Source organism: Narcine bancroftii, chromosome 9, assembly GCF_036971445.1.
Source record: "Narcine bancroftii isolate sNarBan1 chromosome 9, sNarBan1.hap1, whole genome shotgun sequence".
NCBI classification, from domain to species: Eukaryota; Metazoa; Chordata; class Chondrichthyes; order Torpediniformes; family Narcinidae; genus Narcine; species Narcine bancroftii.
In genome coordinates this window covers 95129061-95153594 of record NC_091477.1, presented here as the reverse complement: position 1 = coordinate 95153594, position 24534 = coordinate 95129061, and the positions used below count along the sequence as shown (strand labels likewise).

Genomic DNA, 24534 nt, shown 5'->3' with positions numbered 1-24534 from the left:
ATCCCCAGTGACGCGTCCTAGTCTACTTATGAAAACGCACCAGCACCACTACTTCCTCAGAAACCAGAAGAAATCTAGCATGTCACCACATCCCTTAATAACTTCTAACAGTGCACAAATGAAAACATTACATCGGGGTGCATCACTGCGTGGAACAGGATCAGCTTTGCATAAAAGCACAATAAACTGCAGAAGATTGTGAAAGTGGCCTAGGTCATCATGACCCTTCCATCAACTCCATCCATAACTCTTTCCATCCCACCTTGGCCATGCAGTTTTATTCCCTCTTCCCATCAGGATGAAGACTCACAATTATGAGATCACGCACCACCAGATTCAAAGGCAGTTTTTTCCCCCATTATTCAACTCCTGGATGAATACCAAAATGGTAACATTACCTTTGCTCCATATCATCAGATCTCTCTCTGTAACTTTGCACTCTCGTACAATATCTTACTTTTACTAAGTATGAGATATATATTGATTTGCTTGAAAAACAACTTCTATCATAGAATTTTTGATACCTATGACAATAATCTTGAATTTGAGCTTTAATTGGGTCTGGTGCAATACAATTCAATGGCAGGGTTGTGTAATCCAGTATTATTAGTGCACAGAAATATCCATCAACTTGGAGGAATGAATTAATTTTGGTGGGGCTGCAAATTTCCACATATTTCTGAATTAAATTTCTGTATTTTCACCATAAATATGAATTATTTTCATAATATCCAGGTTACGGCATTGACAGGAAAGTTATGACTGAAACCAAGGAAGAGATCAATTAAAATGATTGAATCTCATTCTTACACTATTTTTTCTAGAGTTTTTAAATATTTGTTTCTATAAATAGCTTACTTTTCATTGATTTACATTTGCTCATTCTCCATCTTACTCCAGTAGTTTTCTGAAATTGAATTTATCCCATTTTCTTTTTTGCCTTTCTCTCCAATCTTTATCAATCCTTAAATTTAATGAATTAAAGAAAAAAATTAATGAGTTCACCATGCTGTTGTCATTTCACATTTCTAATGTGCTTAGTCCACTGCTGTTCACTCTGTTGACTAACGACTGTGCAATACAACCATGGTGGGCCTTATCAGTGAGAACAATAAGTCAGCATACAGAGATGAGGTTCAGTCACTAACAGACTAGTGCAGAGCCAAAAACCTGCATCTGATCATTAATAAAACAGAATAAATGGTTGTCGACTTCAGGAGGACTCGGGGGAATCACTCTCTGCTTACCATTGACAGTTCTACTGTTGAGATTGTCAAGAGTACCAAGTTTCTTGGTGTGCTTTTGGTGGAGATTCTCACCTGGTCCCTCAACACCAGCTCAATAGCCAAGTAAACCCAGCAGTGCCTCTACTTCCTACAAAGGCTGAGGAAAGTTCATCTCTTACCCTCCATCCTCACTATGTTCTACAGAGGATGTATCGAGAGTATTCTGAGTAATTGCATCACCATCTGGTTTGGAAACTGTACCATCTCAGAACATAAGATCCTGCAGAGGATAGGGAGGTCAGCAGAGACTATTATTGGGGCCTCTCTTCCTACTATGACAGATATCTACAACACACAATGCATGCAGAGGGCAAATAAGATTGTGAAGGACTTTTCACACCCTTCTTGTAAACTTTTCTCCCTTCTGGCATCTGGAAGAAGGTACTGTAGCATTCGGGCCCACATGTCCAGATTGTGCAACATTTTGTTCCCCCAAGCCATCAGGCTCCTCAGTTCCTAAAACATACGTGCACTAGTATATCATGGATTTTTATTGTATTGCATTTTAATATTTAACTCTTATTAATGTAGACTTGATCCATGATCATGGATAAATGCTATCTCGTCTTTATTGTGCATTACATTAGCAGTTATGATATGAATGACAAATAAAGGTGACGACTTGACTTAACTGATGGTAACAAAAAACTATCAAGAAGGCAATAAGCATTGCGTGATGTTCCACTGCAACACTTCTGGGCTAATATCATAAACATAATGGGTAACAGATGTGATGAGGAAGAAGATTGTGTTAGAATTATACGGTATATCTTATGCACAAAAATATCAGTTGTTAAAAGAGCATGAAGAATTATGCCCAGATACAGGAAACACTGATTATCTCTCTGCTTTCACAAATGACCTGTTGCAACCCTCTCACAGTTTGGTTTTTGCACTGATTACTGTAATTATAAATCAATCTGTTCTTTATAAAGTTAATTTGATTTGCAAGCTAACAAAATGGAAGAGAAATTGTGAATATAGGATTTGTTTCATAATCTACAAAAATAAAGTTTGAGACTAATAATCTTGAAAACAAATTATATTTACACTTCTGAAGTTGTTATATGCACATATATAAAATGGAGTATGTCAAACAAAATGAAAACTCTTGATAAAGTGGTCTGAAACGAAACTTGACTGACGCACCAAGTCCCGCCAACTTCCCCTTTGTTCACTGAAGGTTCTAGCATTTACAATTTTCTCTTTCTTCAAAAGAAATTGGCAGTCGCGGAAAAAACAGAAAATGCTGTTAACATTCAGCATCTGTGGATCCAAAACTTTAACTCTGTTTCTCCTCCATACATGTTGCCTGACCTGCCAAGTATTTTCAGAATGTTCTATTTCTGTTTCATATTTCCAGTGTACGATTTTCATTTGAAGACCAGGAATCTGCATTATAGAATAGCTCTCATTATCTTTTGTATTATGGATTGCATGCCCTAATATCTTGGGACTTCAATAACATTTGCAATACTTGAAATGCTTTGAATGTGTAATGAAATTGAGATGGTTCCAGAGAATTTAAGTGAATTATATGAAAAGAAACTCTATGAGTAAATTTCAAATTAAGTTATGTTAGTACAAGGAGAAAATAAAACATACAAGTCAATTATTTTGTCACATAATGAAAGAGTTCAAAATGTTAAATCTCTTCAGAGCTCTGAGATGATGGACAATAATTAGATGATTTGGAGCAGCAAACTGTTGGTATAACAGTTAGCGCAATGCTTTCACAGCGCCAGCAGTTGACCTGGGTTCGAATTCCACCCTGTCTGTAAGTAGTTTGTACATTCTCCCCATGTCTGCTTGGGTTTTCCCCAGTGGCTCCGGTTTCCTCCCACTGTTCGAAACATATCGGGGGGTGTCGATTAATTAGGTGTAAATTGGGCAGCACAGACTTGAAAGCCAAAATAGCTGTATGTCTAAATTTAAATTTAAATTTAAAATTTAAATTTAAACAAATGGCAGCAAATCAATATTTCTCTTCTGAGGACCACATTAGAGATAGACTATTGGCGGAATATGGATAGTTCAGATCAGTGCTTGGTTTGAGTGTAAAATAAGTATAGAGCTGGAGATTCTTAATTGTTGATCACAACTATCTACATTATCAATGAAAACAACATTCCCAACATGCCTCAGTGATTGAATAATAGAATTGAAAATAGATCATACTGTAGTTCAGCAACTTTTTTTTGGCTAAGGCCCCCCTCTTAACACTTTACTTGAAGTTATGGCCCACTTCCCTATGAAGCAGTCAAGTTTAGTTGGTCTCTTTCATACTTCTCTCATACAGACTACATAAAAAAAAAACAACAAAAATTTATGTTACGCAAGGTGAAAAGAAAACAAGACGTTTAATCTGAGCATAACTGTGGCTTGTGATTCCAGAACAAACAAATAGGAAATAATTCTTATTGAAGAGGTAGGAAAGAAAACATGAATGTAGTGTGGATTGTGGAGGGTCATGTGATCCCTCCATCTGGAACCTGGTGGGAATGTTGATTGTGAAGGGTTATGTGACCTCTCCATCTGGAACCTAGTCAGAAGTCACATCACCTGCCAGTCAAGGTTGGACTCTGCCCACACATTAGTGCATACCTATCCATTGGCTCCTTAGATCACCTAGTGATTGCCTGAGCCTGACCTCCAGCTTTCTGTACTATAAAGTCCAATACATGCAAGTACCTCTTCCTCATTTTCTCTTCAGCCCTGAGAAGAACCCTGCACTGGAGAAGTCGTTGGTAAGGTGTGCATGACAAAGGGATCAGGCCTGTTGTAGTTGTAGATAGCATCTGAGATGTGTTCTCATTAGATAAGGAACAGCAGGTAGCGTATTGTAGTACTTGATTGTGATAAGCCTGTTTAAACAGTTGCTAGTATAGTTAGTATTAAGTCTGACGTGACTGGGTTGTACTGTGCTGTAAGAGTGTAAGCAGTTACTGGCATCATTGGTGTTAAGTCCTATGTGACTGGTTGCACTGTGTTGTGTGATTGAGTATACTTGCATGTGCTATCCCTGCTGCAATCCTCTTACGTGTGTTTCAATAAATATTATTTCTGCATTCAGCCTGTGTCCATACCCACTATTCTTTGAACCCACCGAACATTACCCTTCCCACACAATGAAAATACATATTACAAAAAAAAAATTCCTTGAGCACAATGTTTTATACATAATGAGTCATTAGGGAACCTTAAGCATAAACTCCAGGATGTAAAAGCGTAATAAAAATAACTTCTAAAAAAATAATTCTTATAAGATTAAAAATTTAGTGGGATCCTTGAGCTTGATGTTCCTGTAAAATTTTATGGAAAATAATGAAGAGTATATACATTCTTCAATAAAAGCTAGCAAAGGGGGACATACATTTACTACCTGTCACAAAACTTGAAGCAAGATGAGGGTACTTGCGGACGCGAGAAACATGAAGCAAAAGATTTTTTTCCGCACACTTATTTCCTGGAATTGAAAGCGATGGAACCATAGAGGAAAACTACGTGGAAAGCTATTCATAGCCAAAGCTGATTCCATGTCAGTCAAACACAATCTTGTCAAAGCAAGGAATGCTCTGAAAATACTGGTAATTTTCTGCATCAATCTAGGTCATTCTAGGCTGTCTCCGAACACCTCCAAACTTGAAAAAAAAATATTGTGTTGCTTAGAAACCATACAGCAAAGCCTAACAGCAAACTCCTTTCCTTCCCTCAAAAATGTTTAATCTGTTCAGTTTCCATGCCCCCCTGTAAACTTTGGAGCCCCCTTATTAAAGGTTTCAACTGAGTTGTGGATGCATATTTTCATAACATGGTATTTTATTTTTTTACATTTGAACTGCAAAGTTCTTTTAATGGTAGATTGGTTTAAATTGTTCATTTATTTTTTATATGATTCTGAACAATGATTAATATTGGTAAAATACTATCTATCATCATATAATTAGATATTAAACTATCAATTTTATTAATGAAGAAAAATATTTTAAAAATTGCTGGGAATTAAAAAATTAATTAGACATACAGCACAGTAAAAGACCCTTCCTTCCCACAAGCCCATGCTGCCCGAATACCCCTATCAATCTACAATCCCTAAACATTTTGAAAGTGGGAGGAAACCAGAGCACTTGGAAGAAACCCATGCAGACAAGGAAGGAATGCACAAACTCCTTACACACAGCGCTGGATTTGAATCAGGGTCGCTGGCACTGCAATAGAATTGCAGTAATTGCTAAACTAAAAGAAAAATAGAACTCACTGGAAATATTCAACAAGAAAGCCATATCTGTAAGAAGAGAAACAGAGTCAACATTTCAGGTCAGAGGTCCTTCAAAGAAGCTTTGCAGCTGTAGGAAGCATGGGGAAGTGGATGACTGATAGGGTAAAACTGAGATGATTATAAGGATAGCATATAAACAAGATTACCTGATCAATATGTGACTGAAAGTGGTTAGAAGGCAATAAAATAAACAAAAGAACACAATAGACAAAAGAAATGTCAAAACAATATGGGACTTATGAAATATAGACAAGAAGATCAACATAGCAGGTCAGGATGGGCAGGCCCTCCACTCCCAGAGAGTGAAACAAAAAGGATTTTTTTTTTAAATGGATAAACAAGAAATCAAGGAGTTGAAATTGTCAAATTCATTTTAGTGGAACCTGAATGTGACCATATGTCATCCATTGCCACATTGACCACCGCCAGTGGGCTGATATCGCCTCAAACTGTGCATCTTGGCGCCTCACAGTTCGGTGGGCAGCAACCTCCTTTGAAGAAGACTGCAGAGCCCACCTCACTGACAAAAGACAAAGGAGGAAAAACCCAACACCCAACCCCAACCAACCAATTTTCCCCTGCAACTGCTGCAACCGTGTCTGCCTGTCCCGCATAGGACTTGTCAGCCACAAACGAGCCTGCAGCTGACGTGGACATTTTACCCCTCCATAAATCTTCATCCATGAAGCCAAGCCAAAGAAGATTTATGGGTCAGAGCTAAGAGTCATTCTGGCCCTCATCTTCCACCCAACCAGCTTCTGCATTCAAGACATCATTCTTTGCAATTTCCGTCACCTTCAAAGTGATTCCACCAAGGGACATATCTTCTAATTTCAGCATTTTAGACTTCTTGACCCACTCTTCCATCTAATGGCACTTTACCTTTCCTAAAACTTGGAACAGTACATCATTTTTCTGTTCAGGATTTCTGGGTGCAGTAATGAATTCTATAGTTCACAAATTCACAAAGGATTCCCAGAATTCTCCTCTAAAACTGTACAGAAGATCCAAGTATCCTGACAGTCATCACTAACAATATGAGGAAGATCAGATGCAAAACACCAACTTCCTGCAACTTTGCAGTCTAGACCTGGCAAAACAGCTCTATTAATTTCAATGACGATCAGCTCCAAGAAGAGACATGCTCAGGTTATTAAATATTTTTGAACAAACCTTGTTAATTTAGTTAGCTTAACTGTAGAACTAGATGGACAATGATCATAGCTGCAAAGACGATTCTAACCACTGCTTCTATCTATAAAAAAACAAAAAAAATTAACAAAGTTGATCAAGAAGTCAGATGGAGAATTAGGTATGGAAAGATGGCACGCAGAAATTTGTAGTTGTGTACCATTAGGGAAGATTATGTATAGTTTATGAAATAAATATCACTTGTTTTGGAAAATATGGCACCCATATTTACATAATGTAGGTTTGAATTTTTAATGAACTCTCTGATGTCCTCACTTCTTGGTAACCTCCAATAATAGAATTTATGTTATAAATGCTTTATTACTTTGGCATTCTCCAGTCCTTCTTTCTTTCTTCTATAATTTAAAAAAATTTTTTTAGGGATTTTAGGGGGAGGGGAGGAAGGTGGGAAGGGAGATGGGTAGGAGGGGGAGCAATGGGTTTTCTTTTATATATACATATATAATTTTTTTTGATAATTTTTGAATTTAATGCAATGTTTGATATTGTGGTTTAAATTTATAAATAAAATATTCATTAAAAAAAAAAGAAGCAACCCACCATGCTTTAATCAACTCAAAACAAATCACCACTTTCATTTCCTTTGTTATCCCCAATCTCTTTATCAGTTTTTTGAAAAAAAAAATCAGGTAGATTGATATATATGAAATAATGTATAAGTAAAAATAAAATAAAATTATAGATGCTATGATGGATATATTATATTTTATATTGTATATAGATATGTTTTTAAAGGAGATAGATTGTGGGGAATTAGGGTAGGTCACAAATAAACACTTCACAAAACAGATCTCAATTAAAATGCAAGAGCTTTGCTCAAACCAGACACTCCGGGCCCAGAGCCTTTATAGGGACAATGAAAACTGCTTTTCTAAAGGTTTTCACAAGGAGGTTCGAATAAAAGAACCTGAGCTCAAGAAACTTCAAAATCAGGTGTAAATGGATTATTGTTTTGAAAGCAACAGATGAATGGACTCATAAAATTGGGTCCAGTGTCAAAATCTGTATGGTTGCAGTTTGCTGTTCTAAGAAATTCATGTGGTTTTGCAAACAGAGTGAGAAGAAAAAAAAACAGATTTTCTCTGAGAGAGAGAGAAAATTTAGTCTGAGAGAGAGAGAAAATTTAGTTCAAGTTCTGCAGTGGGTTTTGGAAGCTGGCAGCTTGTTTAAACCCCATTTTGAAGATGGGTTGTGAGTTCTGAGTTCAGCCTGTTGAAAATCCTTATGGTCCATACATGAGGAAATGGCTGGTTAGAGTGTCCAACCTGAAATAATGGAAACAAAAGGAACTCTGTGGTGACCTGCAGAAGAAGAGGTTATCATTTAGAAAACCCTGATGGGGCAATTTTCTTCGGCAAGATACTAAAGTGGCTGATCAGACGGAATCAATTTGTGTATGTCCAACGAGCAACAAATTTCTCTCTGAAACCAACAAGAACCTTCCTGGTAACCAATTACCTTTAAGCACCAGAGCTTGGTGAAAATTCATAAATGATAAATTCAGTGCACAGTATAAGAATTGCCTGATACCAGTGAACTTGAAGGAGGGAGAAGTGAGATTGGACTGTGAATCAAAGAATTTTTCTGAACTTACACACTCATTACATACACTTGCGCTTAGAATTAGAAGGGAATTAAGTTAAGTTAATAGTAATGTTAAAATTTTAACCTGTTTTTATGTTTAAAGAAACTTTAAAATGACTTTTGTTTAAGTAACCATTTGTCTTGGTGAATTTCTATTCCCTCTGGGTTTGGGGCCCATAACATTGGTAAACAACAGTGAACAAGATATGTATGATCCATGTTACTGGTTTTTTTTAAAAAGCATCTATTACTAATCTAATTTCTAAAACAAACCTTTTATATGAGCGATTACAAGCAAAGTCAGTTGTCAACACTGATTTCAATACTAATAGGTTCAGAAACAAGAAAAAGGAAAGAAAAAAAATTAAAGACCAAAAATAATTGATCTATAAATATTGAAAATAATTGAAAAAAGAAACCCAAAGAGAAAAAAAATTAATACTTGTTTTAGTAGTTGAACATATAATTTTCTCTAGAGAAAGGGATGCCATCAAATCCAAAAATCATTGTGCATGCTTGGGAGGGACAACATCTTTCCACCACAGCAGAATGTGCCTCCTAGCAATCAGGGAGGCAAAAGCAACTGCATGGGATTGGGATGAAGTCAAAATTAAGTCCATTGGTCAGGGAGGGACATAACCAAAACATATAAAGTACCTTTGTAAGTTGTACACATCACATTTAGAGGAGATGTTGGGATAAAATTTAGCTAATTGAATTCTGGCCTAGTGAGTCCTATGGACTACTTTAAATTGTAATAAGGAATATCTAGCACAGAGAGAGAATGAATATACATTTTTCAAAATAGAGTCCCAGGTATCTTCAGCAAAACGTTCCCAAACTTTCTTAATGTTAGATAAGGAACTATCGGTAGATCTTAAAAGTAGTTCATAAAGGGCTGAAAGAAGTCTTTTCTGATTAGGTTTAAAATTATATACTTCCCAGTTAAGATTAAAATCTAAGTCTTGGGGAAGCCTCAACGTTAAGGAATTTAAAAAGATCCTAATCTGTAAATAGCAAAAAAAAAATGATTAGGAATTAGGAATTATATAAAATAGGACTAATTAATAAAAATCTATGATAACCAAAGTGCTTCCTAAATTGGAACCAAATACGCAAAGTATGTCTAACTACCAAATTATCAGTTAATTTGGAGAGCAAAAAAAAAGAAAAATATGCTCCAAGTATTGAGAAAAGAGAATGTCTTTCAATGGATTGAGTCTCTAAATCAATTCAACTTGAGGCACCTGAATATTCAACATCAGAATGTATTGTCATGAACAAGTCATGAAATTCGGTGTTTGAGGCAGCGTCATGGTGCATATTATAACCATCTTAAGACATAATTATAAAAATAAAATAATAATAACAATAATAGTGCACAAAAAGTAAGGCAGTATCCTTGGTTCATTGATTATTCAGGAATCTGATGGCAGCGGGGAAGAAGCTGCCCTTGTGCTGCTGAGTGCTCGTCTTTAGGCTCCTGTACCTTTTCCTCAATGGTAACAGAGTGAAGCGGGCATGCCCTGGGTAGTGGGGGTCTTTGAGGATAGAGACTGTTTTTTTAAGACAGCACGTCATGTAGATGTCCTCGATGGTGGTTGAATGCCTGTGATGTTAAAGGCCGAGCTAACAACTCTCTTGGAGTTTATTCTTTGAGAGTTCATGCCTCCATACTCGGCAGTGATGCAACCAGCCAGAATGCTCTCCACGGTACACCTGTAGATGGATCATTATGATGTATCCAAATAATGATATATCTAATGTTCGTTGCCCAGAAATAAAGTCTCAGATTAGGAAGTGCCAAGCCCCCATTTCTTTAAGTATTTTGAAGAATTTTTTTTTCAAATGGGGATACTTATTTTTCCATGTAAAAGAGGAAATAATTGAATCTAATGAATCAAAATGATTTAGAATCAAATACCGGGATAGCTTGAAAAAAAAACAAAAAATTAGGCAGAATATTCATCTTAATAATATTAACCCTCCTTATTAACATCATTGAAAGAGGAGACCATTGAGATAAGGACTTCTTAACATGATTCAATAAATCTTATCCCCCATGGACATAATATTTAGATTTAGATTTTAATAACTTGGCTTGTATAGGGTAAGTAATATATATTTCCTTTCCAAAGTGCTGTTTCCTTTTTTATTCATATCCTTCCCATTCAAACTATTTTTAATTTTAGCTTCTTCATTTGTTTACTTTTTGAACAGAAAGAGAAGTATTAAATTGAATACTGTCAGATGGTTTATGTAAAGAGAATACATACAGAGAGAGATTCTGAATGGCCACAGTGAAACACAACATTCAATGGTATTCCTATATTCTGAAGTAAATTACCATCTTAAATTTTTTTTTAATTATAATTTTTATTTACAGCATAATAGAAGCCAATTCTGGTCATTTAAACCCGTGCCGCCCAATTACACCCAAATTAACCTACTACCCCTGCACATTTCAGAGAGTGGGAGGAAACCAAAGCATCCAGAGACAACCCAAACAAACAAGGGAGAACATAAAAACTCTTTTCAGAAGCACTGGATTCAACCTGGGGCTACATTAGTGCCACAGTGACTGCTACACCCACCATGCCGCCCACTGCAACAAGCTCTAAAAATTTTATCATTAGTTTTGTGAATTGCTCATAAAAACACATTTGATCATAGAAAACATTTCTTTAAAATACATGTATGTTTGTGCATGTACTATCAATTTTAATTTCCCGTTATAAACTCTTATGTTTGCATTTATATTGGAAGCACCCATAAAAAAAGTCATTTTGCAATTGCACCCTGCTGTCAATGGAGCTATAGGCTATCACCAGAGAAGAGTAGAGCAACAGAAAGAAAACATTCTAAATACCAATTCATCATAACACAAATAATTCTGGAAAGATAAAAATAACAGATTACCAGTACTTCACCTTAAATGAGGAGTAAATCATTTAATCACATCTGATCCAATGACCTGAAACCCTTTCATCCTGCTTCCAATGAAGACCTTAAATGCTGTTCACTGTAATAGGGCATGAAATAACACCAGAAAAATAATGCAATGAAGAAAACATCGTGTTGAAATTTCTAACCTAAATTCTTTTGTCTAAGTATAAAATGGCTATTTCCTTTGATAGACATGCTAAAATTCTCTTATTGATAACATTCTCAGGTCACACACATTTTTGTTTTACTTCTTTGCTGATCCCTGACTTCTTGAAAGAACAGAAATATAAATCAGGGACTAAGACTCCAGTTTCTCCTGAAAATATTCCTCTCTGGTTTAACATGCTCAATGCTATTAAAGTGCAACTCTGACAGAAACTGCTGTGCTGCTAAACACAGGAGTCAGGAACCACAGTTTTAGAAGCAACAATATATACTCTTGTCAACACACTTGGCATTGAAATGCAGAGCACACTGTTCCTGTGTACAACAGAAAAACAACCTAACATTGCTAAAAATATCATCGTTTGTGAACTTCCATGTAATTATTTTTAAAAGGTATTATCAGTCTTAATTTGGTGCTAAACAATGTGTTTATTACTGAAATGTTTTATATATATATATATATATATATATATATATATAACTGAAACTCATTCCTCAGCTTTTAAATTTGGTTGGAGATTTAATAATTTGTTTACCACCGTTCTCTTTTATTTCCATCTTTATTCTTTCTATGTTCATTTCTGTACATCATGATGTATTGAATTAAATATCCTTGGAATAATTGCCCACATTCTTCAGTCTGAGTGGTTAAAGAGATACAGAGTTCCTTGACATAGATCCCAGTATGTCCAGAAGAAAAATAACACCTTTTGAAGAACAGCAAGTTCAGTGCCAATGTTCATACCATGTGTGATACAGTTCAAATCCATTAATAAAATTTAATTATTATGGAATTTAAAGACATTCTAATGTGAGATGAAGCTACTGTTATCCTTGTCTGTCATTTATTTGCAATTTTAGGATCAATAGATATGAATGTTAATTTATGTACCCATTCATTTGTGCACCTATTAATTTTACAACTGATATGGATATAGGCAGTGCTTCATCCTTCCAAAAAGTCAAATTGGCTTTTCGTTTACTCATGTAGACAGCTATGACCTCTTATCAGGCAATATAGCCTACTTCAGATGTTAATCAGAGTTGAAAATTAACATGTTATATCTCATAAAGTAAATGAATTTAATATGTATTAAATTCTGGCTCAATCCCAATATTTTCCTCATTTAGTGATCACTAACAGCTTTGATAGGTGAATATATTAATTACTTATTTCAGACAAGCAAGCTTTTCCCATGTAAACACACTGGCTATGTGACAGAACTCTTTTCAAACCCCAAAAGATCAATAGAGGCTTATTATATTTCAGAGACAGAAACACAATCTGACAAACGAATAAATGTAATTTTTAGAATATTTGCAGGACACTATGAAGACAGCAGAGGGGCAAAATGTCACAAAAACCTGTTTGTTGCAAGCTTACCAACCAACATCTTTTAAAACATTCATGTTTGTCAAACAGACATAAACTGCTATGCACACTTAGCAAATAATGCTGATATGGCCTTGCAGACTGGAGAGAAAAAGTAATGTAAAATTAAAATGACATAAAATGCACAAATTGAAATTCAGCTTCTGTCAGTAGCTCCAAACATGAAATCAATGGAATTAATTTTGGAGGGGTTGTACAATATACATTTGATGCTAGTTTAGCACTACCAATTAAGGATGAATTTCAGAATTTGTTATCAAGAACACATCACAAAATTCATCGTTTTGTGTCTGCATTACAAGTGCAAATATCGCTAAAAATTACATTTAAAAAAATAAAGAAATTAGAGCAAGAAAATAGAAAAGTGAGGTTCATTGTCCATTCAGAAATCTGATGGCAGAGGGGAAGAAGCTATTTTTTTGCTGCTGGATGTTCATCTTCAGGCTCCTGTGCCTCCTTCCTAATGGGTAGCAGTGCGAAGAGGACATGACCTGGCTGGTGAGGGTCCTTGAGGATAGAGGATGCTTTCTTAAGACTTTGCCTCTTGTAGATATCTTCGAAGAAGTGAAGACTGATGCCTATGATGTCACTGGCTGAGTTCACAACTCTCTGTAGTCTTTTCCTACTCTGTACATTTGCACCTCTATACCAGAGACTGATGCAACCAGTTAGAATGCTCTCCATGGTACACTTGTAGAAATTTGTAAGTCTTTAGTGACATACCAAAAATCTCCTCAAATTCCTCACAAAGTATTACTGCTGATGAGCCTTCGTAGTGATTGAATTGATGTGGAAGCCCCAGGACAGATCTTCAGAGATGTTGTCCCAAGGAATTTGAAGTTTTTAACCTTCTATATTAACCGAGACATCACAGCTGACCCCTCAATGAGGACTAGTTCATGTTCTCCAGACTTCTTCCTGAAGTCCCCAATCAATTCCTTAGTTTTGCTCACATTGAGAGCAAGGTTGCTGTTGTGACATCACTTAACCAGCTGATCTATCTCACTCCTATACTCTTCCTCATTGCTGTCTGTGATTCTGGTGACAACCATGGTATCATCAGCAAATTTGTGGATGGCATTTGGATTATACTTAGCCACACGGTCCTGGGAGTAGAGTGAATAGAGCAATGGGCTAAACACGCATGCTTGAGGTGCGCCTGTGTTGATTGTCAGTGAGGCAGAGAAATTGTTTCCAAGTTGTACTGACTGTGGTCTTCTGATAAGGAATTCAAGGATCCAGTTGCAGAAGGGGGTGCAGAGACCCAGGTTTTGGAGCTTGTGATTTTGCTGAGGGTATGATGGTGTTGAAAGATAAGCTGTAGTCGACAAAGAATAGCTTGCTGTTGTCCAGGTGATCCAGAGCTGAGTGAAGAGACAGTGACATTGCATTTACTGTGGAGCGATTGCAACGGTAGGTGTGCTTAGGTACAAGTTAATTCTGGCCATGGCCAACCTCTCAAAGCATTTTATCCCAGTAGATGTGTAGATGTGGCAATGTGCCCTGATTTGACATCTCAGAGAGCTGATCACAAGCATACTTGAATAAGTGGGTTAATTGGAATTTATATATGGACTGAATTCAGATCTTTTCAAAACTGAAGTGCTTAAAGCAAGCAATAGGCATATGAAAAAATGCATATTTTAATTTTCCAGTTTCTCCTGAAAATACTCCTCTCTGCCCTGTATATCTATTTGACTCACTTATATTTGACTTCGGAGTGAAAAGAACAGAAGTTCAATGCTATTAAGCAAGGAATATTATGGAAATCACTTTAATTTTTGACAATACACTTTTGAAACCAATTTTGAGAAGTGTAAGCAGAAACAAACACACTCACAATGAGGCTGCATGATTAAGTTCCATGTCTTAATTGTGATCCAATGGACAAATATACCTGATCGCATTTAGATCAGAGAAGATTACAGCACAGAAAGGCCATTCAGCCCACGATGTTGTGCCAACCTATATATACCTACCAAAAAAAAACTGGACCCTCCCTACCCTCTATTTTCCTTTCATCCATGTTCCTGTCTAGGAGTCTCTTAAATGCTTCTATTATTCCAGCCTCCACCACCACACCTGGCAATGCATTCCAGGCATCCATACTCTGTAAAAAAACTTACCCCTGATGTCTCCTCTAAACCTTCCTCCCTTCACTTTGTACAGATGTCCTCTGGTGTTTGCTACTCCTGCCCTGGGAAAAAACTGTGGTTGTCTACCTTATCTATGCCTTTCATAATCTTGTAGACCTCTGCTAAGTCACCTCTCATCCTTCTCTCCAAAAAGAAAATTCAAGGGTGAAAAATCAAATGAGCCAAAATTCAGGAATTTTCTTGAAAAATAAAAAAAAGTATTTTATTCCAAAATTAGAACCATGTGGAGCAAGGAGAAACTTCAAGCATTTTTGTAATTTCAGCCATCATAAGAGGCACCCAGGCATCTGCCTACACCTAAAGTACTCTCAATCCCTTCTCCAGGATGTTTTTGCTCAAACTTCTCAATTTGAGCAGCCAGAAAAGCAGATGAAAACAGCCCTTGTATATTTTAACCCCTGAATAATTTAAATCCATTGATGTTTTAAAATATTGCTTTTTAATTTTATACTCTAAACATTTATATGGGGTTTTATCAAATCTGAAAATCAAAGTACACAACATTCACAGATATTCATTGATTCATTCTACCACCTCAAAATAAAAATTATTGGAGAAAATTAGATACAAAATTAAAGATAGAAAGTTTCAATTTGTAAAGATGTGGGCCCATTCATAGAATACTATCATGATTGGAAAAATTAAGAATTTTGAATGTTCCGGAGGTTCTCTGTCTGATGTCTGGAGGTTGCTATCCGATCCACAGTTTCCCTTTTCTTTTACAAAGGCTATCTTGATTAGAGAGAGGAGGTGGATTAGATTTAGTTTTTTTGTGTTTTTTGTTTTGTTTGTTTTCTTTTTTTAGTCAATTTTTATTTTGGATTAATTTGGAAAATATGGGATTCAACATAGTAATCATAGATTAATTCAATAACGTTTCTCATGTGGATTAAAGAATTGTCATATATAGTTCCATCGATTTTATTTTTTTTCTTGTATGCATAAGAGATGATTTGTTATGTGTTTTCCTTAAAATTTTGTATGTAAGTTTATATGTTAAACTCAATAAAAATATTTTTCTTTCCATTTAACACCCATGAAAAATTAAATATCAATCTGTGAAACACAACAGTTAAGGACAAGTATACAGAATCAAGCAGCACAATTATGGATGAATTATTTGGTAACTAAACTACCAAATAGCATGCTTACAGAAAACATTTTAAGTCATGCCTATTCATGAATATTATGATTAAAATGTTGGATGAAAGAATTCATGCTAGAATATAAATAATTTGCCAAATTTACATGCACCTCAGCAGATCAAGTTTGAGTAAAGCTCCTCATTCCAAAATGCCTTCCTCTAAATATTCATTTAGCAGCAGCAGAAAAAAACCTCTCACCTCTGGGCTAAATTTCTTGCCCAAAACACATCTGACTCACTTTTCTGAAGGACCGCTTCAGCCAAATAGCTTTGAACGATTGAGGTGATATGAACCATGCTGCCCAGCAGGAACCAAGCAAATGGACATTTAAAATTCTCCTGCTTACCCATTGGAAATCTGCCAGGATCCTGCTACCCACAATTTTCATTCTGACCAAAAACCTCAACATCGTAGGAACATACAAAACATGAGTAGGAGCAGGACAGTTGATCCCTTGTGCCTACTCAGCATTCAGTAAGGTCATAGCTTTTACAATCTTGGTCTCAAACCTACTCTCCCAACCTCACCTACACCCTTTGAATCCTTGAAGTCTTGATGTAAAATCCCTATTATCTAAATTTCAAGCAATCCGGCAACCTCAAGCAACCAGCAAAAAAAAGAGAGGAAAATAAATAAATAAATAAATAAATAGATAGATTGCATTAAGATGAACAGACATTTAAATAAAAGTTTAAAATTGTAAAAGTAAATGTTCCCTAAAGTAACACATAATCCTTTGGTGAAGATGGAAGTAAATATTCAGGCAGTGGAGTGCCTTACTCTCTTTGCTCATAGCAGCTGTTTGAACAAAGTATTGTGAAACAGTAATTGCGTCATCCAGGATTGACAATTGATTGATGTCCCTGGGGTGACTCTCTTAACATGTCTCCTTATTCCTGCTTAGTAAGAGTTTTCCCAGTCAGAGGTTTTATCTGTTAACTCTTGGGGGGTGGTTTCATTATCTATAATGTTACTGTTTGCCTTTTGGGCAGCTCCGTCAAGGAGGAGGAACCTACAAATACAGCAACGGTTAAATGTTTTCAAAGAAGGTGATTGAAAATAAAGTAAAATGCTTCTAGGTCTAAATATTCATGCAAGTGAAATTTGTTCAGTGAAAGGACAAAAAGTATTTTTGTCTTCTAAATTATTTATTCTTAATGCAGGTATATTACGGTAGTTAGGCATTGAAAGAATGAGTTTCAAACAAGTGATTTTTAGAAAATCACTTATCTGGCATCTACCAATCCCAGGATATAAGGAGTTTTATTGTATAGTTTCTACATCATCCAAACTATATCCCAATTTAGCAATACCTCCATTGGGGAAAAAAAAAATTCTCTCAGCATCCCTCAATCCTTGGCAGAATCTTATATAAATCATCTCTTCTAAATTCTGAAGAGTGAAGATTCAACCTTTTCAAACTTTTATTCATGTTATCCCAACAATGAAGATAGTGAACCTTCTCTGCATTGCCTCCAATGCAAGCACAATTTGTTTTAAATATAGAGACCAAGATGGTGGTCCAAGTGTGGACTCATTAGAGATTTGGATCAAAACTTTTGTATTTTTGCACTTCACAACCCCTTGCAAATAAGATTAATTTTATATCAGTTTCCAGAAATGCCTTATTTGTTTTCCATTTGTTTACAAAATGACCTGCAGTACCTGAATACAAGCATATTGTGTTTTGTGGTCCCTCTGCACCACAACATTACATAGTCTTGCTTCATTTAAATCTTAATTTTCTTTTCATTGTTTCTTCCAAATTGGATACACTCACATTCATTCATATTCTACTCTTTCCCATTTACTTAACTTATCTAAATCCCTAATCAACCTCATCTATTGAGAGTCAGCAGCAAAGACCAATCCCATTGTGAGAAATTAGTCACGAATCACAGAAACAGGTCCTTTGGCCCACCAAATCCATATCAACCAACAAATGTCCATTTACACTAATCTTACAGTAATCCCTGCCATGCAATTACAAAATTTGAATTTCTTGAAAAAAATTCTCATTCCTTAAAATAACTAGTAATCTGTTAAAGTTTGGAAAATTACACATTATGTTAGAACTTGAGCAGTAAAGATATACAGTAAAACCCCTGGTATCCAGCACCTATGGAGATTGGTAGATGCTAGATAAGTGTATTTTCTGGTTGCTTAAGACTTACTCTCACAACACCTAACTAAAATTTATCTGCTGCCTCATTATCAGCTGATTTTGCTCACCAAACCAGCCAAATAAATGGATACCACAATAAATTCTGGAAAAGAGCACTGTGCCTCAAAATTCTTCTTCTCGAGAACTTCTTTCCTTTTTCTTGCAACGTGGGTCCCAATATGCAACCAACTTCTGACCTTTTCAAACTAAACCACTCAAAAAGAGCCTGGTCAAGTGGTATGAAGAGTTTAATGTCGCTCAACACTTTTATCAGTGTTGGACTTCATATAAAATTGCTTAATTTTCTGAGACTGGAACTTAATGTTGTAGATGCTTGATGAACCAGAAGCACTGTATGACTTTCACTTTCTTCCATTCTCTTACATATCTCCATCTTCTGCTTAAAGGTAAGCATTACACATTTATGCGTGCCTGGTTATTTTTTTCTTTCGGTTATGAGAATGGTTAGAGGGGAAATTTGTCCAAAATAATGTTCTGTGAAATAGAATCTCTGTTTTTTTTTTACGTTGGTCATAAGGCAGGAACTGGCGCATGAGTGGCAGATTGGCAAACCGATGGCAAGGCATGCTAATTTTAAACTTAAATATTTTACCTATTATTTTATACTTATTTGTTTTAATTATTATTTATTTTACCTTTTTTTGCCAGTTGCTTGAGATTGCCAGTTGCTTGAATTCCAAATACCAGGGCTTTACTGTATTGTGTTTATTGACCTATTTTCTTTTCTTGTTGTTAAATGTTCAACAAAAGAATTTTTGTTGTTTTGATGTAATTATCACCTAATTTTTTTAATGTCTGTCCATTGAAGCAAAGAATTCATGTACAAATGAGAAAGTTACCAAAGTCTGCAATATCTAAATATTCCTACAGCATTCTCAACCCAACCAGCTTGACAGTTTTCAAGTGCAAATCATCCATACAGTCTATCAGAATAAACCTGTCAATTAAGTTTGAACCATGGACTATTTATTAAATTTCAGAGAAGAAAAAAATCATTCCATCAAACTGGATTAGATTCAACTCAGCCCAAAGGTAATGAGAAGAGTCATTTAACATTCCTAGTGGTGGTGTAGTCATGACAACCAGTTAAGATAAGCAGGATCTTGTAGTATTAACTTGGACCCACACGATGTAAATGTTCAGCTTGTTTACTGAAAGTGCAGTATGGAAAATAGATCTCAATAAACTGACATACACCCCCCCCCCCTCCCCCCACCATTGAAATAAGTGAAGGATTTGCAAATCTTTAGAAATTTAAAGTAAGTACATTGGATTGTAACTTGATAGCCTGGATCAACCAACAGAATTACTACCTCGAGTCTTCCCACAGAAGCAGACTGCCTACAATTCCAACTTGCAGTGTCCAGAATTTGCATGGTACAGCCTGGGTGACAGTAAGACTTTAATGGCATACTATTGATATCATTCTACAAAAGCATCCCTTAAAATTGTGAAAGCTTGCAAGTTGTTCAGACTATCAAACTTATTAATAACTTTTAAATATCTCTGAAATTCAATAAATTGAAGAAAATAGTTTTAAAATTATTAATATTTTAAAGTTAAAAACATGATAAAGTTAAAATACAAACATTAAATTAAAATACTTCTCTTTCCTTTTGCCTTGTATCTCTGCCCAACAATTTGCCAACAAGCCCAATGGAGTCTTAGGTGTTAGGTCAGGGCTAACTTAGAAGGTACAAGAGGAAAATCCCAGAATAAATGCTGCAAATCTCAACAATGTGATGTTTCACCACTATATTCTATGTAGTTTGTGAATATAGCATTTTGTCAAATCAAACACCATCTGTCATTCAATCAACATTAAGATTTTTGTGTTGAATAATACAAAAGTGAAGTCCTGGAAATAAGTCATACAGAGCAGAATCCTTTATCCTATGATGACAAGCAAGTACCCATCAATACTAATCTCATTTATGAGCATTTGGTCTGAGGCTATTTATGCCACAGCAATACAAATGATTGCCCAGATACAACAATCTTGTTCTCAATGTCAGCAAGACCAAGTAGCTTATTGTGGATTTTAGAAGGAAGAGGCCAAGGCTCCATGCCTTGAATTCATTGCTGGGATGATGGTGGAGGTTAGTACTTTCAGGTTGTGGGAGTTCCACATATCACAGGAACTCTTTTGGAGCCAAGTACATAGACTGTACTCTCCTAGAGCCAGACAACTGTCAAGACACACCAGTGCATCTATTTTCAATGAGGGCTGAGGAGATTTGGCATTTTGCCAAATAATCTATCAAACTTCTACAGATAAAGTGTGGAAACTATACTGACCAATTGCATAACAGGCTGTTTGGAAACTTAAGTGCCCAAGATACAGAAGGCTTCAGAAAGTGATAAACTAAACAAAGTCCATCACAGGAACCGACTTCCTGCCTTTTAAAAACCTGTATGTGAGGGGCTACCTTAAGAGGGCAGGCAACATCATAAAGAAACCCCATCACCATGATCACAATCTCTTATCATTGCTCCCTTCAGATAGAAGGCACAGAAGCCTCAAATCCAACTCCTCCAGGTTCAATAACAGTTTTTATTCAGCAGTTATCAAGCTCTTGAACCTCCCCATATAACTTTAACCTACTCCAGGACCTCCAAAAGAATGTCTGCACGACAAAAATCTTTGTTTTCTTACATTGACTACAATCCTTATATATCAATCCTTTGATATATATTATTTTTCTCTTTCTTGCATTTAAATTTTTACAATTATAGGTGGCGTGTCTTGGGAATCTGTTTGGCAGCAGCAAGTAAGAATTTTGGTACATAAGTTCATGACAATAAACGCACATTGAACAATCTCTCCTCATAACTAAAGTGTTCTATCCCAAACAGTATCATGGTAAATATCCCCTGCACCCTCACCATTCCAGTCAAATCCTTCTGTAGTTCAGTGACCAGAACTGAACACAATATCCCAGCTATCACCTAACTAATGTCTTATAAAGTTGTACCATACACCTTTTATATTCTATGTCCCTGCTAAAGTAGATAAGGATGACTTATTTACGACTATCTACCTGTGCTGCCATCTTCAGAGATCTTTGGATATTATACTAAAAAATTCCCTGATAATTTGTACCCTTCCATTCATGATAATACAGTAAAACCTCTGCTATCTGATACCCATGGAGATAGATAGATGCCGGATAAGTGAATTTTCTGGTTGTTTAAGATTACACGTTGCGTGATTGGCGAACTAACAGTTAGACACACCAATTTTAAACTTCCATATTTTTACCTATTTTCCACAATTTTTTGACAGTTTCTTGAATACCAGATATTGGGGGTTTACTCTATACCCTATACTTTTAAGCTTCCTCAAAATGTATTGCCTCACACCTATCAGGATTAATTTCCATTTGCCATTGGTCTAAGTAATTTACCAGCTGATCAATATCATCCTCAACCTGAGACTACCCTCCTCACCGTCAATAACATTTGTGAACATGTTAATCACATTTCTCACATACTCATCCAAATTATTCATGTATAAATCAAACAGCTGGGGTCTCAACATGATACACAACTGATTACAGGCTTCTAGTTAAATTAACAAACATTTACGTTCATCCTCTGTCTTCTGTTAAGAAACCAACTTCAGATTTATTTTGCTAATTTGCCTTGGATCTCATTGGTTCTGATACTGTATTTTGGATCAACCTTTCATCCAGGGCTTCATCAAAGGTTTTAGTGAAACCCAGGTAAACAGATGAACCACATTTACCTCATTAATACATGCTGCTATCTCTTAAATTAAATTGGGCAGAGAGAATCTCCCACCAACAAATCTGTGCAGGCTATCTCTGATCAATCTCTGCCTTTCCATCTTTTGAGTAGTCCTGTTGCTCATAACACTTTCCATTAACTTTCCTTCCACTGACAAACTGGCTTGTAATTGCCTAGCTCATCCCTGCTATTCTCTTTGATTAAATGTACCACATTTTCTGCCTTCCAGTCATTGGTCATTTCACAGAGATGGTCAACTGAGATTTAAGTTTCTTCATTTGGGCGCTGGCAATATGGGTCTATTTAAATGGCAGAATACTGATGGTTCCATGTTAAACTCTTGCAAGTGAGAAGAGGCCATACGTTTTTAAAGAAATATGAAAAAAAAACACTTTAAAAGACTAACCTATTATTCAGATCAATGTATATTTCAATTAAAACTTTTCTGATACTCCATGAAAAGGTAAGGTCTGAAAGTTCCTGATGCAAATACTTTTCTTTTATCCCCTTGGAATTAATATCCCCATTTTTCATATATTGAAATGAGTACATTAGGGGATAATTCGAGGTGAGTCTTCTTCCTGAAGATTAGATAAAGGTTACTTAAATCATTTACTCCCACTAGTGACAGGTTGCTTTTAATCAACACACAATTATTTAACATAAACTTTGCCATATCTGAAAAGTATGTGTTCCAAAATATTAATAATTGTAAATATAAAAAAAAATTTTCTTACCTTCCTCTCCACATTTTAAATTCTACTTCCTTCTGCTTCTGTAATTTTCCAAAGATAGATGTCCAACCACACGAATCAACCAATTCCCAATCCGCTTCAAAGGTCACAGAATCATAAAGTTTTTGATTGCAATTCTTTTCAATACTAAAGCAGCATTCTAAATTGTTTTCTTAGATCTGTGCCACGTTGGGCAAAGACAAATCTTGACAATATTTCCAAAAATAAACAATCCTAATGGGGCAAAATGATATAAGAAACCAACTTAACTCAACTCAAATGTTTTTGATAGAAATAATTTTAAATATGTACATTTAAATCTTGTAAGTGACTTCAAATTTCATGCAAACTGAACATGGTTAAAAGCAGTTATTTTAAGCAAAGTAAATTGAAATTGATTCTGGTTCTGTCATTCCCATGACAGAATGCAGGGAACAACAAAATCTAACTTTTAGGATGCAACATTTGATTTGCAAACCCACATTTGTTGCAATATTAGAACTCATAAAAAGGCAAAAGTTCAACCAGTTTGTCAGCACTGAATATAAACCAGCATTCATATACTGAGCATCTACTTAGGAAAAGTTATTTACTGGTATGCTTGGTATACTATAAGCATAATTTAAAGTTGCAAATTAGGTAAATTATTGGAGGGTATTCTGAGAGATCGGGTGTACAAGTATTTGGACAGTCAAGGGCTGAGTAAGGATAGTCAGCATGGCTTTGTGCATGGTAGGTCATGTTTTACAAATCTTAAAGAGTCTTTGAGGAGGTTACCAAGAAAGTAGATGAAGGAAAAGCTCTGGATGTTGTCTACATGGACTTTAGTAAACTATTTGACAAGGTCCCACATGGGAGGCTAGTTCAGAAGGTTCAGACACTAGGTATCCATGGAGAGACTGTAAACTGGATTTGAAATTGATTGAATGGGAGAAGACAGAGAGTGGTAGTGGAAAATTGCTTCTCAGACTGGAGGGCTTTGAATAGTGGTGTGCCTCAGGTATCAGTGCTGAGGCCATTGTTGTTTGTTGTCTATATCAATGATCTGGATGATAATGTAGAAAATTGGATCAGCAAGTTTGCTGATGACACTAAGATTGGAGGCATTGTGGACAGCGAGGAAGGTTTTCAAAGCATGCAGAAGAATCTGAACCAACTGTAAAAATGGGCCAGGAGGTGGCAGATGTAATTTAATGTAGAGAAGAGTGAGGTGTTGGATTTTGGAAGGACAAACCAAGTTAGGACACAGTAAATGATAGGGCACTGAAGCATACGGAGGAACAAAGGGATCTGGGAATTCAGATACATAATTCCCTGAAAGTGGCGCCACAGATAGACAGGGTTGTGAAGAAAGTTTTTGGAATCTTGGCCATCATAAATCAAAGTACTGAGTACAGGAGCTGGGATGTTATGGTGAGATTGCATAAGACATTGGTGAGGTCAAATTTGAAGAAATTTATGTGTGCACTTCTGGTCACCAAACTACAAGAAGGGTATCAGTAAGTTTGAAAGAGTGCAGAGAAGATTTACTAGGATGTTGCTGGGTCTTCAGGAATTGAGTTACAGGGAAAGATTAAACAGGTTAGGATTCTATTCCTTGGAGCGTAGAAGAATGAGGGGAGATTTGATAAGGTTTACAAAATTATGAGAGGTTTTATCAAAGTAAATGCAAGTAGGTTCTTTCCACTTAGATTAGGAG

The 24534-nt window shown here is 35.9% G+C and overlaps 1 protein-coding gene and 1 long non-coding RNA gene across 3 annotated transcripts in view; both read right to left on the bottom strand.

The window, feature by feature from the left end:
* The window catches only part of nlgn1 (neuroligin 1), a 437869-nt gene that overhangs the window by 289709 nt on the left and 123626 nt on the right, over positions 1-24534 (bottom strand). The window lies entirely within an intron of this gene.
* On the bottom strand, positions 878-22979 carry LOC138742485 (uncharacterized). 2 transcript variants are annotated; one of them, XR_011344207.1, is made up of 3 exons: positions 22839-22979; positions 22508-22682; positions 878-964 (listed from the first exon to the last, which is right to left on the bottom strand). It is a non-coding gene; the product is annotated as an uncharacterized lncRNA (long non-coding RNA). The 2 variants fall into 2 exon arrangements; XR_011344206.1 differs by lacking the exon at positions 22508-22682 and adding an exon at positions 11292-11383 and having other exon boundaries at positions 884-964.